The sequence below is a fragment of the Vanellus vanellus genome (assembly GCF_965231255.1).
Source record: "Vanellus vanellus genome assembly, chromosome: 1".
Lineage (NCBI taxonomy): Eukaryota > Metazoa > Chordata > Aves > Charadriiformes > Charadriidae > Vanellus > Vanellus vanellus.
The window spans coordinates 31,861,679-31,874,968 of NC_138905.1; positions in this window are offsets into that span (position 1 = coordinate 31,861,679).

Sequence of the window (13,290 nt, forward strand, 5' to 3'; positions counted from 1 at the left end):
CTACAACTCATAAATATAGATGGCACTCCAGGATATAATAGAAAATGTGCTCTCCACATTGTCGTTGGATTAGTTTATAATGCTAATTTGACTTCACATTTTTATGTTTTTGCAAAGTGGAAATATTAACTTGAACACACAAATTAGTACTCAAAGTAATATTTAGCTACCTATTTTACTTAGAGGAAATTAATACTACATTAATGTGTATCCTAATGACTCAATGTATTCTAAGAGATAGAAAAAATAGATGCAAATATAAATTGCATAAAGTTGAAAAAAGATGCTCAAATTATCAGGTAAAACAACTTAAAAAAATAGCAAAAGGAAGCTGAAACGTGCAGTGATTCAGTTTTTAATAATACAGGTGTATTAAGCTTCCAAAGTACATTGACAAACCAAAGGAGCAGGAAGAATACTGTAAAAAAAAAACCCAACAGAATATATCTGAAGAGAACAAAAAAATACACTTTTTTCCCCACTGTGAATCCTGTTCTTTTATTTAGGGAGAGAACTGGACTAGTTGAAATTTATTGCACTTTCCTCTATTGCGTTCCACAAACACTGGTTAGAAAATTGCTGGCAATAGAATTACCGGTATCAGAATTTGGTATGACACAATCTTTGGTCATTTCAAAATATTAGGGCATGTTGGGAAAGAACGCATGAGCAGAAAATACAGAAAGCCACCCGTCCTCTCTTACTCTGCCACACTTTTATCAATATACATCCTTTGCAGTTCTCACTACAGGTTCCTCTAAGTCTGAAATTCAGCTTTCCAAACCCAAGGGGTAAAGAGCTGGACCATTCAGAATGGATCAAACAGAACTGACTTGTTGATCGGCAGCACATTGTGATTGTACCACTGCAATTCATCAAGGATTGCTTTTCTTAATCTCTGATTGTAGTCAATTTTTTCTCTACTGATGACCTTTATATTTTAGAGCAACTCTGAAGTTCCTCTACAGTTTTTTCAACTATCTTCTTGGTTTTTGTGTATTATCTCCCATAATCAAAATGTCAGACTTTCTAATTAGTCAAACTTTAAAATATATATTAGTTACAAATAATTAACTGGGCACCAATGAAACTAGCAAAGGCCTCTCAAATAGGTTAACAATTACAATTTACTTCATTCTTAGATTCAATATGAAGTCTGGATGCAGTAATTTCTAGCTGACAAGGCTTTTTTTTACTGCCAGCTCAGTGTATTTCAGCTTTTAATTATTCTGTAATAACAGTCTTTATGAACAACAGGTTTTAAAGCACCAGATGCAATGACTTAGCATTTTCTGATATTAGCATGCAAATTAATCTAAAACAGAGCCAGCAATGTTTTGGCAGTTTCTGTATCACTTGACATCAGACTACTTACTGCTTGAAAAGATGCAGAGAACAATGCTGTGTTCCATATCGCTATATGTCATAAATGAGCCATGTGTAATGACTGTGGATCACATCATCACAAGATAATTTTCAAAACTCCTACCATACTATCCATAACTTATCCTCGGATAAACTCCTTAAAACCTGTTTATTTGAATTAAAAACAGAAGGGGAAACCACTGGATACCTTTACCTTAATTTTATGTTTTCATTACTTTCACATAAAATATCACAGAATCACAGAATTATCAGAGTTGGAAGGGACCTCTAGAGATCATCTAGTCCAACTCCCCTGCTAAAGCAGGATTGCCCAGAGCACATTACTCAGGACTGCATCCAGGCGGGTCTTGAAATTCTCCAGGGAAGGGGACTCCACAACCTCCCTGGGCAGCCTGTGCCAGTGTTCTGTCACCCTCACCGTAAAGAAGTGTTTCCGTGTATTTGAACGGAACTTCCTGTGTTCTAACTTGTGCCCATTGCCCCTCGTCCTGTCACTTGGAACCAATGAAAAGAGCCTGGCTCCATCCTCCTTCAACCCACCCTTTAGATACTTGTATGCCATAATAAGGTCTCCCCTCAGCCTATGAACCTATCCTTTATCAATTCAAGGCTCACTGTGTTAAACTGCTAGAGGCTTGTTCTCACCTTAAGTCATGGAAGCAGACATGTCCAGCTACAGAAAATGTTGTAAGCTATGCAGTATGTTTCTGATATAAAGATCATTGCGTTAAAAAATAACTCACGGGGAGAAGTAACTCCTTGCAATTAATGGAAAGAAATTGGTGTTTACAGGACAAGATTTCTTTGGCCAAATATAAAGAGTTACAGCTGGTCAGATGCATACAACCTCTGTATCTAGACAAGGAATTCTTGCAATGAAGAGCTATTAATTTAGATTTTAGTCTCACAAGCCTACCCTGAGAACAGATGCTCTGCAATTCTATTTAATTATCTTCTGGATAATTTTGTCTTGTTTCTGCTGTTAAAACTGAAAATTTTTAATCACCAGCTCTGGCTCCTACTAAGTATTTGTTTGTTTTGTTTTATTTTTTAAAACTCCAAAATATATGTAATCAACTAGCAGTTAAAATTTCTCATGAGTCACTCAAATCAAACCAATTCATAAAATTAATCTATACTTCCCTGTTCAAAAAGTACCTTTAGTTTGAGAAAAAAAACCACAGTTCTTCAAGAATGCAGACTTTCAGAAGGACTTTAAAGAGAAATGTTTGTGATAGCAGGAATGTGAAAAGTGAAGTAAAGGTAACTGGCTATCTTAATCTTTGGTTTAGTGACCTGAAGCATGCAAGTATTTAAAATTAATCATTTTGCCACTGCGACTTTTCTTCTAGATTATAAATTTCCATCCTATATCAAGAAGAAGAGTAAATCATTTATTGTTATCAACATTTGAAAGTTATGTATAAAGAACAGAAGACAGGCATTCCTGTTCTTTTGGTTTCATTCAGTAGTCCCTAAATAATTAGTGTTGTGTAAGAACACAAGAATATCCATAGCAGTTAAAACCAAAGAGCTGTATAGCCCAATATCTTATCTCTGAAAACTGCCAGAATTAGAGGCTTAGGGAAAAGATATAGGAAAACTTACTGCTTTCTATTCCTTTGGAAAATTAAGGAATAAGTTACATATCTCAGTTAATACTTTGGTAATTACCAAATTAATTAATGTGGTGACAGGATGAGGGGGACTGGCTTCAAACTGGAGAGGTGAGATTTAGATTAGATATCAGGAAGAAATTTTTCACTTTGAGGGTGGTGAGGCACCGGAACAGATTTCCCAGGGAAGTTGTGGATGCCCCATCCCTGGAGGTGTTCAAGACCAGGCTGGATGGGGCTTTGAGCAACCTGGTCTAGTGGGAGATGTCCCTGGCCATGGCAGCTGGGTTGGAACTAGATGATCTTCAAGGTCCCTTCCAACCTAAACCATTCTATGATTCTGTGAAAGTCCCAATGGTTATCTGTGGCAAATGGACCTTTCTCTTCTCTGAGTGCTTCCTCAGGAACATCCTAGGTAGCTATGAACCCTGCATATTCTCCATCTTGCTTGTGTTTCTGTTGTGTTCAAACAAAATCCTTATATTAGTTTTAACATCTGTAGCAAGTTGTATTGACATATTATCTGTGACTCTTTTATTATGATTTTACATTTAACTTGCCACAGTTTACATTCTTTTCTATTTTACTCACTTTGATGCACAAACCCTCCTCCTATTCACATATATAATACAAATACAATCTCAGTACAATCTCAGTATTCTTGGGGATGGAGTAGAATGTTTTGCTTTTTGGTTTGACATGTTTTTAACCCAAGAATAGCACATTCCTCTTGGGTTTGAAACAAATCTTTTCAATTTCCTTTTTGATTTGTATGTTCCCTTAGCAGAGACAGTATCCCTACTCTAAGCCAAAGATTTTATTGTGGCTGTTGATAACTTCGTTAGGAAAATACATATAATGGAAAGTGCACCTCATTTCATGCTATCCACTTGTTTGAACGGAAATGCCTTCCTGTGAAAAGAAGTGACTCTAAAGATAGATAATAAAACACCAAATGAAAGTAGACCAGAGGTACAAAAAGATATGGAAAATGAGTATTAAAAGAAGGAAAATAAATATATTCAACCATAATTGTCATTTCCCACCAACAATTAATTTATTCTGTCTCATTTTACTATTAAAAGCAGGGCTTGATTTTGTTTTTGTCAGGACCAAACAGTTATCAATCCTAAAACACTATAATTTCATTTGCTACTGAACATCACATGGCAGACCTTGTAGTTTTTCATCGCTCTTGATCCTATGCAGGAAGCTATACTGATGATTTCATTGCTCTTCTTCCACCTGTTGTGTATAAGTATCTACTCTGACTTAATCTAACAAAAAGTTTCCACTTCATTGAGTGCTGTAAATGTTGAACTAATTTGAGTTTGAGAATGCTGTTCTTGCTTTGTTCAAGTTCTGCTTCATGCTCTTTGAAGCTCATCTCCCCCCTGTAACTGGATAGGGTAACCAACCCTTTCAACATTCACTAAGCCTCTGTCTTGCTCATCATTAGGAACAGTGGTGCAGAACTCCTCATTAGGGCAGGAAGCATTCAATGCATCATGCTGAACTTTCATTTGCACTGATCTTTGCTAAAAAAAGATCAGTTATTATTTGCCTATAGTTCATCTTTGCATCGCAACAGGAGGACTTCTACCACTGGAAAGATAACTTCAAAAATTATATCCCCACTTTGTTAGATCCTCCCATCTCCTACTGTTCTCCTAGAGGATAAATTTGGCTGGTGATTAGCACACTCACCTAAAGATCAAGAAACCTAAGTTCTCCTTATAATTCTTCTGTGTATTTACCGTGTAACACAATCTGTTCCTCTGCCTATAAAAATTGCGATAATAGTAGCCTCTCCTGCAAAGTACTTTAAAGCTTCAGATAAAAAATGCTGTAAAAGCTAAATGCTATTATTAAAGCTTTCTCAATAAGCTGGGTATTAGCCAGAGGAACAGAAGGCCAGACACAATCCTTTGCCATCAGAAAGACTACACTAAAATGGAGGTTACAGTAAATGACAAAACATTCCGATTCTCACACAAACTTTTGACAAATTCCACCACCACTTTGACATGTATGTCATAGTGCTTTTTATAAATAGATGCTGTCAAAATCTGTCGGTCTTCAGAGAGATTTTCTATTTTGGAAAAGAAAATTCTACTCAATAGAACTCCAGGGGCTGCAGAAACCTGCCTGGCTGCCAACACCTCCATTTTAGAGTAGAATATCCTAGTGGAGCATCCCACAGGATGTAAATTAAAAGCTCAGTTGTTGGTATGGAAGGCTACAGGCTTGGTAACATTACAGACTCCACATCACCTAAACTGTGACCAGATGAATCTGCCTGATCAGCCTGAAAAGAATGTTTGCCCAAAAGGGCTGTGTTCAGGAGAAACTGAACCAATATCCACCACATAGTCTATTGCAGTCTAGGACCTCAGACCTTTCCATGGTTGAACCTATATGCAAGGTCTGGCCTGATAAAAGCTGCCAACACTGAGCTCAAAGCAGCACACAACTATGGCCACTTTTGTTTTGAAAGCACAGAGGAGGAGAATGAGCAGCTCTTTCACTTAACAAGATACACCCAGAAAGTGGATGACAAGGATTCGAAGAAAACAAAAAGTGGCTGTTCACATGGTGCCTGGTTACACTGTAGAGCTCCTTGCCATACAACATTCTGGATGACAAATGTTTCCATAAATTAACGGGGAAGTTGGATGGTTCAATGCAAAACAATGTACTGAGGCTCAATAAACATACAGAAATCACCACTCGATCATAAAGTCCATGTATTGCACATTGCTGGAGGCTGAGATGATGTTTAAGGGATATAACACAAAATGTTTCCTCCGTATTAGGCATCGACTACTAATTACTGTTGAAGACAGGCCACTGGACTACACATACCGTTGGTTTTGGCTACAGGTCTGCTCATAGGTTATGTGCTGAATCTGCTGGAAAGAGTCTCTATTTTATAGTAATTAATGGATTAAGAAAAAAAGCTCCTGGAGACATGTGGAGTTTTCCTTTAGCTAGTTAGGAAAACTAACCAGTAACCTAAAACCAGTCTTTATGGAGCTTCTTACTTTAGCTACCTTATTCTTCTATTCTTTGCCTAGCTTTAACCAAGCCAGAAAGCAATTTTGATGGTCAAAGGCCTCTCTCAGTAAGGGAGACCTTCCTAAGGGACTAAAAATCTGTTCTCCTGCTTACCAAAGACTATTTAAATTATTAGGCAAAATTCACCAGAAAGATGCGTTCTTTCTCTATTAGATTTTCAGTGATTATGAAATATTTACTTTTCCTTTTTATCTAAGAATGCCTTGTTTGCTGTGTTTTACACCATTAACTGATTTATAAGTAAAAAACAAATCACCCCATACAGCTAATAAATTCTCACAGCTTCTCTACATAGAGTCAGAACATGCAAAGGGAGGAATGGAAACTTGCACATAAACTACAATAACGGCTGTCGACTTTTCCTGCTGCCATAGCAGAGCTTATCTGAATGTGAAGGATATATCAAAAACCTAACTCTCAAAAATTACTTCACCAGGCTTAAATCACTTACATCCAAATGAAATAGTATTTTGAATTTTACAAAAGCTTCATATTTCCAAAATAGAGATTTTTTTTCCCAGTAAATAAGTACAGAACATCTATCCTGTCCTATCCTAACATGTTGCCCTCGGAATTATTCCATTTTCAGTGCACAAAATGGGCAGCACTTACTGAATGGACCGCTACTCTTTTTTTTATTCCCCTACCTTTTCATTGCAGGATACCATATCTCCTTTCCAGGAAATTAGTCAAGATTTATTCTAAATGCATGATCACTGCACTCATCACTTCACTGCACTGAGTATTACACAAAACATAATGATTTTTTTCTTCAAAACTCTTCCACTCACCCCCTCCCTCCCTCCCCCCTCAAGGAGAGGTAGCATTTACATACAGCAAAAAAGCGCAGGCGAGGAGGATTCATCTATCCTGGATGTTTTAGGCAGTAAAGGCTGCCAGAACACCTTCATTTCATTCATTGTTGTGATCAGTCAGAGCAGTAGCTTATTAGTAGCAGTTAGGAGCCGCTCATCTTCTATTCTCTTGGGTGAGTTTTGGTAACGTGCAGGCCCTCCAAGCAACCACTTGATTAAGGCAAGGCAGCTCCTGCATCCAGCTCTTACTGTTATCTCGGGATGCTGAATAGGCTGCCAAAGCTCTCGTTTTATCTGTTGAGTTGCTCAGCCTGTTCAAGCTTTCTGCTTGCTGCTGTACTGTGAAGGCAGGAGCTTGAGAAAGGGAAAGGATGTGCTGGCTTTGCTGTTGCCTGGTAGGATAGGGTTTTTTGGGAGAACAGCCAGTCCCAAGGGCTGACTGTTGGGTTGACACACTGATGAAGGTTCCCTGTGCTAGATTAAAACGGTAATGAAAAATATTTGCTATCAGGATTGCTCTTCAGCAGAGCCTTTCACATACAGGTAGCTTTTAGTCACCTTTCATTGGGTGTCCTTTCTGGGTGGAACACAACCAGCACTCCCCAAGACTTCTTTCAGCAACTGGCAGCTGGACAAATGTGTTCACTGCATATGAGTAAGTGAGAGGTCTAGAGAGGTAGTACGCAATCTGTAATTAATTGTAAAGCTGAACTGCTTTTCATTGTATAAAATGTCAGAATCAGACCAAAATGGGTGATTATCTACATTGAAAAAAAAAAATTATTCTCCTGCTTAGAAAAAAGAAGATAAACAACTCTATGGTTTGTGCCCCTTATTTAATTTATCAGTTCTTCCTGAGATGTACCTGTCCTGGAAGACTAGCCAAATACCGCTGACAGAAATGGCAGCTGGCCTTAGATCCAGGAATGGCCTTCTATCCGTTTGCTACCTGGACACTTCCTTGTGGCTGGAAACTACTTCTACATCACATCTCATGTACCTCCACCACCTTTTCTGTCCTTTAACATCTCATGGTTCCCTCCTCTTGCCACTTTACGTATACAAAATTTATACAACCTCAGCTGTATTGGTCCAAATCTGTATTGCAACACAGGAGTTCTTTTATGCCCCCATTATATCTCCATGTCAAACATTGAGATATAATAAGAGGGCTTAGGTCTGTAAAACTGATTCTTCTCTGCCTTGAATCATTGAGTCAAAGGAAAGTCCCGTTTGGAAGGGAAGTCTGGAGATTACCTTGTCCAAACTTCTGTTGAAAGCAGGGTATTAAATTAGGTTATCCAAGGCACTGTCAATCTACATTCCATCACTCCTCTAGACAATCCAGTCCAATATTTAATTGTTCTGTTTTCTCTACAGCCACCTTATATTGGAAGACTGTGATTAGATCCCTGATGATGCTCCTCTTCTCTAGGATCAGCAAACCCTGGTCCTTCAAACTTTCTTTATATGTTAAGTTCTCCAGATCTCTAATTATCTCAGTAGCCCTCTGAAGAATATTCTCCATTTCTTTATGTCTCTTTTGAACTAGGACCAACGTTGGAGGCAGTATGCCAGGTGTGGCCTCACAAGTACTGGGTAGAAAAAAATAATCACCTCCCTTGATCTGCTGGCTATACTCTTGCTGATGCTTCCCAGAAAACAATTTGTTTTCTTTGCTACAAGCCACAGTGCGTTTTCTTTGCTACAGGCCACAGTGAAGGCTTACCTTCATTTTGCTGTCCATCAGTACTCTAGGTCTTCTTTAGCAGAGCTTCTCCCTAGCCAGCAAGACCTCAGCCTGTAAAGTTATTTAGAATTATTCTGTGCCAGGTGCAGTACTTCAAACTTCTCTTTGTTAAACTTCGTGTAATTCTTGTTGGCTCAACCTTTCGCCCTGCTGAGTTCTGTTCATATGGTGGCCCTTCCTTCTGCTGCATCAACCTGTCCTCCCAGCATGGCATAATGTGCAAACTTGATTGTTTGTGAAGATATTGAATAATATTGGAGCCAGTATCCCTCCCTGAGGAACTTCACTCATGACTAGTAGCTCACTTTAACCGAAAAGAAATCACAATGTCTCCTCTAAAGCCTGTTCCTACGGTGATTATTGAAGCCTTCTGACCCCAGATATAAAGATAATGCATGGGAAATATAAACCTTGCTTTGTCTCTACACTAACAGAAGAAAAAGACAGAAAGAATGGGAAGAATTATGAAGGGAATGGGTGACAGTGACAACTGTGTGGTTAGTATTGACCATTGCAGTGTTGACATGCAGTCATGGAGGGTGTCCAACAGTAAGTGACCACTGTTCTCAGTGCCAGGCCTGGAATAACAGTGGTAGCTGAAGAGGAAGAGGTCTTTGACTCCTTGATCTCAGTCAGGCCTTGAGTTACATCATTGTCTTATGGAAGATACTTCATGCTGTCCATGTGTTTTTTTTCTAGGGCTTCATAATAGATGAGAGTCAACAGACACAGACCAAACGTCTAGGCATCCTAATTCTTTTGAAAAGAAGAGTAGCTGTTATGGTGAGTGATGGGCTAGCCAAGGCTAGCTGGGGAAGTGTTGGATTTGGCATATTTTGACAGCACCCTGCAGGCCTTTGCCAGCCCATGTCATTCTGAAGAAAACCAGATCACACAAGGTGAAGAAAATATTTCTAAATCATTTAAAGCCTCAGACATATGTGTCAATTGATAGTCTGACCTAGGAGAGCTACATTTCAAGAAAATGCATCCAAATTATTGAAGAACTATCTGAATGAAGTTGGGATAGATAAACTCAAGACAAGAAGAAGTGAAAAACAAGGTATCTGTGGCCTTTTTATTCTGTATTTATTCTGAGTAAGGCTTACATTTTACCTCAGATACAGTTTTGATTAAAATGGGCATCCTGAAATTACCAATAATTTTGTTCAACATTTTATGAGCTAGTACTTGACCTATCTGGGTCTCGTTGTGCTTAAATCTGTAGAAATAGGTAGTAAATGATAATCACTGCTGGGAACATCTCGTAAGTTAGAAGAGAAATGGAAAGTATGCCTGAAAGCAGATACAGATTAGATTCTGATGACCAAGGGAGTGTAGCAGAGTGTTTAAAGCTATGGGGTTGATTTTGGATGGGCAATTTACTAGGGAGGGTTGAACAGTTGCACAATTGCCAGGAACCCAAGCTTTGTCAAATTACTTTCTGCAACAGTAAAAGATGCTTCAAGCAATGTCAGCCTCTTTAAACATCCATTAGTGCCAGCAGGCTGAAACTGAGATATATATCAATATAACCTTTCTTCATATTTTATACAAACATCTAAAATACATGTGTATTCACTACCAGTGAAAAAACAGAGACTCTGTATGGGTTACAAAATATTTAAATGCCACCCTGCAGAAAGACAGCTGTCCCTAGATGAACAAAGGTAAAGTGTAAGGATCAAGTGATAGTACTTAAATCCTACCAAACGAATGGATATGTACATATACAAGCATCAGTCTGTAGTCCAAATAACCATAAATAGATTCAAAACAGACTGTGACTTTATGTCTAGACATACCTTGTTGCACAGATGCATAAAGTCAGATGAGGAGGCACCTGGGTGTGGTTTCCATTAATATTTTCCTGGGTATTGCTAATATTACCTAGAATGAGTTTTTCATCTAAAATCATATTTTCCCCTGTTAGTGAATAGACTTGATGGAGTGAAAAAGGGTATCACACTCATTTAAAAAAAAAAAAAAAAAAAGGATGACCGCTCCAGAATGACAAGCAGCAATAACATTAATAACCTATCTACAACTTACTCTGTTTCTTATGGACAGTGCATAAAAGCTGAGACAAGTTTAACAGTCCAGGTAGCAGGATCTGAGCCCTTCTGACTGACCAGACAGGTATTTTTAGTCCACAGCAAATGTAACATAGGGCAAATCAGTGACAGAAATTAATGAAAAAAAACTTTAGCTCAAATTTCCAATGAGCTTACATGGGTTAGGTGACACACGGGAATTTATTGTTTTGGTTGTTTCATCACATTGTTGACACGTTTTTCATGGATATTTGAAAGTAAGAAGTACTTGTTCTACAGATAAGTTGTTACTGAGATGAAAGAAGACAAAGATGACAACAGTTTTTTTAAAGCAGTCTTTGTTTTCTTCTGATCTAGAATCCATTAAAAATTTTATTTTCTCATTTTTTACAGATGCCTGACAAATTGTGTCAGAGTTTATAGCTCAGAGTTCTGAATAAAAATTATTGAGGGAGTAAAAATACGTTATAATGGAAAATGGGCATAGAATTTACACTGGAGGGGGTTTCTACTTATTTTTAATATCAGAATTCTGTCTTGGTAGGATCAACGTAATTCTGCGGTGTTTGTTAGACTTAATTTTGACATCAGTTTCTCAGTGATTTTTAGAGCATTTTTTCTATTACCTACATGCAGTGTTTCACAAGAGACATTATTTTAGACACAGGTAATAAGTTTTGCAATCACCATACTGTCCTTGTATGATAACGTAATGAAATGGGTTTATGCAGCCTCTGACTGTCAATTATGCTTTATTCCTTGTTTACACCAAACACAAGAACCCATGAGTGCAATACAAGATACTGATCCTCCAGCTGACGGTGCCTAAGCTGCCTAAAGGACTCATCCAGAACACCATTTTCAACTGTAACATCAAGCTAAGTATCCTGCAAGACAGTTTATCTTATGAAAGAATAAGAAAAAAAAAAAAGCATGACACTTTGCACTCATTTATACTAAGACTCATTTATACATTAGCATGAAATGATTTAAGTGAAAGTGAAATGAACTTACCCAACCAGTCAAAGAAAAATAATTTGGGGTCCATATTCCCAGAGGTATTTAGATACCAATATCTGACAAGACAGAACACCTTAAAGCAGTGCTTTAAAGCATGCAGGTTACCATATCGTATGGCCTTGCTCATACATTACTTATTTTTCTATCCTACTGGGAGGAAAATTCTATACAAACATCACTCCCTCGTTGCTATTTTCAAACTGCATTGCAAAATCTTCATGAAAAGGTATCCAACAAATATTATTGAGCTGCTTCTACATTCAATTATAAGTACTATCCCAAAATAACCTTTGCAACCACTACCCACTTTTAAATTCTGTATTTCTTCAGCTGTCTTAATTAATTATAACATGACCATGATATTCTGACACCTTGCTAAGTCATGGTTATGGAAATTGCAATTGTGTAAAAGACTTAGATACTCTTCTAGACCTTTTGATAAAAAATATTTAGCCATTAGAGAAGAAAGAGGAAGTCTTCCTTCATGTAGGTCTCAGAAGGGCTTAGTGCCACTTGCAAAGCCAAAATTAACTGATAAGCACCAACTTGGACATTTTTATCTAATAAACAAGGGGAAAAAACAGTTGAAATGTGTTATTCTGCACTGTTTAATGGCACAAGCGGCTTTTCATTCTAATTAAGTGCAAACTTATAATTAAATCCTGTAAGGTGGATCATAGATAATATCTAAAAATTAATCATTAGCAAGTACTCACTGTCTGCTTTTCATTCGTGATGGAAATTTTTAGTTATTTTATCTTTCATTCACCTGAGATATGTTGGTACCCTACAAAAAGGCTACTGTAACTTTTTTTTACTCCTTTTGACATTGACAAAGGGATTATGGAAAGAGAGAAGATCAATGTATGCCAATATTTTTTAATTTTTTTTTATTGGAGCCAAAGGGTCGGTTAGGGTAAAATATTCAATTGACTCAAATGGAAGTGTAAGAGAGGTCAGGCAAAGCTAGAAAAATCAAATATGAACACAAAGAATTATATTCCTTAGCAAAGAGTTAGCAGAACTGTGATTCCATCCTATTATCTCTACAGTATGTGGTTCTGCTGAAACCCTCACCTGTGTAGCCATAACTTAGCGTAGAATGTTAACTTTGAGAAAGTTACCGTGTAAAAGTTGTGTTATTTCAGACAGTAGGAAGTACCCTCTGAACATGTCATTCCCTTCTATTCTCCCAGTAACACATAAACATAAGCCAGTTAGAAAATAATATCCGATCTTTATAAACACTAATGCAACTATATATTTTATCCTGAAGCTCACACAGAATTAAGCTGAAGGATATGATGCACATACAACTTACTGAAGTCAAGGAGACTGTATTTCACTGGCTTTGCATCAGACACAAATACAGGCTCATCTTGTTTCACTGTTTCACTACTAAGGGCATGAAAAAAAGAATGAGAGCTGTCTGTGGACACTGTTTTCCCTCACAATTAATGCTGTTGATGTCCTGTAATATTAAATAGGACTGTTGGCCATTTTAAGAATTGAAAGATGTATCTGTAGTAGGTGCTCCATTTCATATTGTTTGTTAACACCTGTCTAATTTG